This window comes from Ostrinia nubilalis, chromosome 27 (assembly GCF_963855985.1).
Source record: "Ostrinia nubilalis chromosome 27, ilOstNubi1.1, whole genome shotgun sequence".
Taxonomy (NCBI): domain Eukaryota; kingdom Metazoa; phylum Arthropoda; class Insecta; order Lepidoptera; family Crambidae; genus Ostrinia; species Ostrinia nubilalis.
In genome coordinates this window covers 1,901,945-1,908,108 of record NC_087114.1, presented here as the reverse complement: position 1 = coordinate 1,908,108, position 6,164 = coordinate 1,901,945, and the positions used below count along the sequence as shown (strand labels likewise).

The 6,164-nt window shown below is 39.3% G+C and overlaps 1 non-coding gene across 1 annotated transcript; it reads left to right on the top strand.

The window, feature by feature from the left end:
• Positions 1-3,343: 3,343 nt before the first annotated feature.
• Trnap-cgg (transfer RNA proline (anticodon CGG)) lies at positions 3,344-3,415 on the top strand. The gene has a single exon. It is a non-coding gene; the product is annotated as a tRNA-Pro (tRNA).
• Positions 3,416-6,164: the final 2,749 nt, after the last annotated feature.

Here is a 6,164-nt window from a genome sequence, read left to right as displayed (position 1 = left end):
TCTGGGGAAATTCGTGATAATACTACTTTTCATGAACTTTCAAGGAAAACTATATCTAACGCTTATGATACATCAGTTAGTTGAGTAATAGCATTATATTATCTGTGGTAATAGTCATTTGATTCATGTATTATAAAATTTCTTAACCAGTAAAAATTCCTTAGAGTTAGAAGAAATATGAAAAGTGACTATAGATGAATTGCTTGCTTCTGAAATATATTGTGGTAACGACGGTCAACTACGGAACCCTACACAGCTCCTGGCACGACACGCACTTGGCCAATTTTTTAATGAAACAATTGACTGATGTAATTTATTTGTCCGCAAAATTAAAATGGCCGAGATAAGTAGAAGGAAGAGTTATTTAGTGAGATTAAATTAGTAGTAATCAGCCGATAAATAGCTTGTTTCTGATAACAGTCACGTCCAAGTTTAAGGACTGGTGTCTAGGCCGAAACGGTTCGAAAACCTCGTCTAAAGCGATTAGAATTTGGACTTTTAAACGTCACATAAACCTATCACTGCACGCACTAGTTTTAAGGTCATAGCAGACTTATCAACTCGGAAAGGGATCAACACCGTATCGCCTTTCGCGCGCTGAAAACTGCAATGCGAGGCGTTTACGTTACGGTGCGGATAAGTGTTCATTGCAGTATGGAGTTTCATACAAAGAATACTGACCGCCTCGAGTTGATACGTTTACGATCCCTTTCCGGATTGATAAGTGTGCTACGTCCTTTACTCCTTAACCACTTGATCTACTCGTATTCTTTTCGCTCTTTACTTATTATTGTTTTGTCGTAGCTGCTAGCTCAGACGGAGCCGCAGACGATGTCCAAGTTAGGACAATAACTCGGGGCTCCGTTTCATTGGGCTCCGGTGGACACCGTCAGGTTTAAGTGGGTAGGTTACACCCTTCTGGCGAGGAGAGTTCCACATACTTAACCCACTGGCCGTTTTCCTTCTATCTAGATATAAGATTCATACGTGACATCCAAAAGTTAGATGCATTTAAATATTTTTTTGTTTTATACTTGAGGTTTGGCCGACACTCCCCATGCTGGCCAGATGGGTTGGGAAGGCCTGAAGTTCGCATATTTCTTCCCTAGGTAAGTAGGGGCCTCTTACATCATCCACGCGAGGAGTGGGTGGTCCTTTAACTCTGCCGGAACCACACGGCACGTTATCAGTGCGTGCATACTTATGTAGGTAAGTAATTTAGTTATAAGTTGTGCTTACGTAGGTAAAGGTAATTCTTTAGGTATTAAGAGGAGTATTTATCTACAGCGTAGTAAAGCGTATAATGCATTCTATCTACCGATAGCCTATATTAGTTGTTTACAAAACAAACTGCGTCTTTATATTCTCGTATTGCTAATTTGTTAACACTTCTAGAATTTTCTTTAAGGCTTGGATCCACTACAGGATTTTGGAGTGAGAGTTGTCGAACTATCAATAGGTTATGTATGTCATCATCATCATTTCAGCCACAGGACGTCAACTAAACTGCTGAACATAGGCCTGCCCCAATGACTTCCACATCGCACGGTTTGTAGCCGCCTGCATCCAGCGCCTTCCAGAGACCTTTATCAGGTCGTCGCGGTCCACCTTGCCGACTGTACTGTACCTACTTCGAAAATCCTATTCCATCGATACTAACTGTCGGTAATGCTAATAGTAATTTTTATCACTTATACCTAGTTACTCGCATCTATTCTTGTCGTTCGTCTTGCCTTTATTCTGTGCCTTTAGTTTTATTGGTCTTATAATCATGTACGAGTAGAGTCATTCGGGTCAAGAGCACGCACTTTTTTTTTGATGGCCTCCCAGACCTATAAAGAATTGTATAATTGGCATGTTATGATATTAAATCTGTAGAATATTTAATAAATTTTCACTATTTAAGAAAAATTTCCATCAAGATTAATTAGTTTTAGCCCTACATAGGCTTAACTGAAAACTTTTCCGATGCGTACTCTTGACCCGATGTGTGGGTAAAATTACGCAAGTCTTAGGGTAAAGTTACGCACGCGGGGTAAACGTACGCATTCAGATTTCTAAGAGAATCAATATTTATTTAATCTTGTAAATAACATTTTAAGAACTTTAACATTAAAAAAAATAAGAACTCTTTGTATTATACAGGGTGGAATTTTGTAATGCCACCTGGAGGGAAAGTACTCTTAATATTGTAGATAGAAAATTTTACTCAAACTTTCCTTAATTTTTGAAAACAAAGACAACTCCATTCAAAGATTTTTGAAAATTTTACGAAAATTCACTGTCATACGTCATACCATACAATTTTTTGTAAATAATTAAAATAATTTAAGATTTCATGGTTTTCCTTTCATTTAATTTAAGCAAGTTTGTTAGAGAGATTTCATCCATAAACTTAACCCTAACGATCGATGCAATAAAAATACAGGGTGTAATTTTTAACAAATTTTAGTTGGTTCGATTCCTCTACATTACTAAGAGTACTTTCCCTCCAGGTGGCATTACAAAATTCCACACTGTATCTATTATAATGTGAATCTTGTCTTAAATTATTTATATTGGCAATAGTCACACTTTGAAATGAAAATAATTGGCCTTCATTATTTGGTCATCTGAGATGAGATGAGGGTCCGCTGAGGGGCCTTCCTTATGTAATTTCTCGGCATTTTGGTGTAGGTATTCTGAAAGATTGAACAATTTTTGATATTTTTATTACATTTGGGGTATAAGTACGCAACGGGGGTAAACGTACGCGTGCGTACTATTAATCTCGTACTCTTACCCCAATCGGCAAATATACCAAATAATCAGTCACAACACACACGTTAAATACTTTTTACGAATATGATAAACTTAGATCAAAACTACATTAAATGAACAATAGAAATATAGTATACTTACTGGCACAGAGCTATCCATTTAACTACAGCACACTTTTCCGTGGCATAAAAATTAAACGAAATAAGCGTGCTACAAGTATTCGGCGACCTGTCGCGACCAGTACTTAGATTGCGTCGGCGCGGCGCGTGGCTCCTAAACGGCGACAGTAGCGCCACTCTATTTTACAAACACAGACCTCGGCTCCCCCACCCCTGTCGGAGATCGGACCACCGCGTACTTTTACCCACCGCGTGCTGTTACCCCGAATGACTCTACATATACCTACCTAACTTTGGTTTTTCTGTAAGTTATGTTGCTCATCAATAAATAAATAAATTACTAATCACGTCAACTACTTATTTAACACAAAGCTTTATTATTCGTATTTAATTTGTTGCGGTCATTTGAATAATAAAATGAAGAACGAGCCTACCTACTCATAAAATATAATACAGCCGAGCATGGCTCGTTGGTCTAGGGGTATGATTCTCGCTTCGGGTGCGAGAGGTCCCGGGTTCAAATCCCGGACGAGCCCGGATTATTTTTAGGTTAATTCTTCAGTCGCGACGACAGCATTTGATTTTTTTCTTTCTTTGATGGCACCCACCCAGCTGTGATTTCTATTTATAACTTAAGAAGATCAATCAATCAACAAGTTACTTTTGGGACAGAAAGTTCTCGAGACACCTCGGACCGGAAGACGTAAGTCAAAGTCAAAATTTCTTTATTTGTTTAGACTAATAAATATTTCTTACAAATCGTCATTTTGCTCTTAAGGAGCCTCTACATGTCTCATAATCTTTTACCCTACCAGCGCTTCGAGACCAACATTTGGCAAGTGCTGAGAAGAAGCGCCGCAACAAACTCAGTCACCACTGTCTGCCGGATAATATAAATAAATAAATAAATAAAGTAGGTAGCGTAGGCAGGCACTTGACTGTAGGCAGGTCTTCCACTCAGTGGACCGATGATTAGTGAAGTTCGCGCAAAACAACTGGATGTGGGCAGGCAAAATTTCAAGAAAAGTTTACGTATCTTTTCCGATTCCGAATCCTTTGGTGAAAGATTCTGTCGTTCAAATATTCAGAAACGATTTAGTTCTGTTGGCGAATCGTTCTCAGGTGAAGGTTCTGGCGACGAAATTCCTAAATAAAAACAAAACGTTCTGTCGACCAAGAGTCAAACGGAGAAATACTGTTGGAGATGGTACGTTCCACAATCATACTCGTACCTAAGTCACAGAATAAGTAATACTAGGTACCCCTAAGACATATTTGATTTTCCTACACGCATTTTAACACGCTTTCCATGTTGATCGATTGGTAGCGGCCTGCGTCCAGCGCTTCCCTGCTACCTTTACGATGTCGTCGGTCCACCTTGTAGGTGGACGTCCCACGCTGCGTTTTCCGGTACACAGCCTCCATTCCAGAACCAGCATTGGGGAAGGCCTATGTTTAGCAGTGGACGTCCTATGGCTGAAATGATGATGATGATTTTAACACGCAATGTAGACAAGGAAAATGGAAAAGTCCGTGATGCAATCAAGATCCTGATAATTAACAATTTGTAATAAAAACTGATTGATTTGTCATGTTTTTGAAAAGTGCTGATTGTCATAATGTAATTAACTATCTTATTGATCAGTATCACCTATTTACATTGTGGAATTGCAATTACAACATGGGTAAACACTTATCGTTAATTTAAATTAATTATGACGTGTTCAAAGCTCGTTTAAAGTACCTAATGAGGGTCTATTCCACTTTCACCTGGATTAGATCACCCAGGTGATCATAGGTGACACTTGGGTGTCCTTTTATCACCCGGGTGATCTCATCCACGGGTGATCGAAGGACACCAAAGTGACGCCTATGATCACCTGGGTGATCTAATCCAGATGAGAAAGAAAAGTTCTCGACTAGACCAGAAAACTTAGCGTAAACAACCCTCTCTGGGTGGACCGACGATCTGGTGAAAGTCCTGGGTATTTGTAGAACAATGGACGTTATTTGGCTGAAACGACGCGACGTCACAGAATAAGTAATAGTACAGGTACAGAAGGATTACTCCGCAAGACGATTTAAATAAATGCGAGTCTTGCTACGACGCGATACAGTGGAATCCAGCTCGCACAGCACTACGTACCTACAATTTTATTCACCTACAAGTTTTGTCTCTTTCTATCGCGTGCCTCTGAACTCTTCTTACGCTGTTAGGGTTGCTGTCTAAGTAGTAGTGTCTAGTAAAAAAATAATTAATATACTTATTTGTAATGAGGTACGTATGTAGGTAAGTACGCATTCATTATGGAAAACCTTGGGAGAGGCCTTTGTCCAGCAGTGGACGTCATTAATTTGCTGAAACGAACGAACGCATTCTGAGCAGTAGTCATGGTAGGTTAGGTTCCTATACTATCCTAAGACTTATTGATTACCTACATGGCCAACATACCTTTCAGCATCTTTGGGAAGCGAAAAAAGAGATAAATCACCGGATTTATCTCTTTTTTCGCTTCATTTCGAAATCTACCGAGATTTCTTTTCGAATTTAAACACCCGAACGCCGCACAATAATATTTCTTTCTCTTTATGTCCATTTTGTAATAATACTTCGATCATAGAATTAGGTAGGTACTACAACGCACGCCAGCGTCCTGACGGGAGCGCGCGTGACACTCGACTGATATAATACCCGCCGGCGGGGCGCTTCGCTGTAGGTAATTATCGGATGTACCGCGCGGAGTGAGCCAGGCCTGGCGACGTAGAGAAGTTTCACTATGTGCTGTGCTATTGCAATAATTTTAAGTGTGATGAGTTGTTGACAGTACCTCTAGCATGCACAACTTTCGTCTTCGAATCGTTTGCGTATTCGACAAAATTCGATACTCAAACTTCGAATTAAACGATAATGTGACAATTTTGATTCTCAAAATAAGTTTCGTGAACTTTCGTGCAACCATTTCTCATACTAAGTTCACTTTACGACACGTTCACAAGATCGCTGTTGTAGTTTTCGTACTAAATCTTTTGATGGCGATTCTAATACGCAATTTTACGCAAACGATTCGAACTCGAAAGTTTTTCGTGCTAGCTGTACTGGAAATTGTCCACATCCTAAAACAATAAAGTACCTATTAGATGAAATCTTATCAATGTAGTAGCAAAAGAAATTACGTAGAACAGATTAGCGAGTAAATCTCTAAATCTAATGTATTATTTATTGCTAATCCACGCACGACGTAATCTAATCCGTGACGCACTGTTTGCATAACCATTTTCATTCAT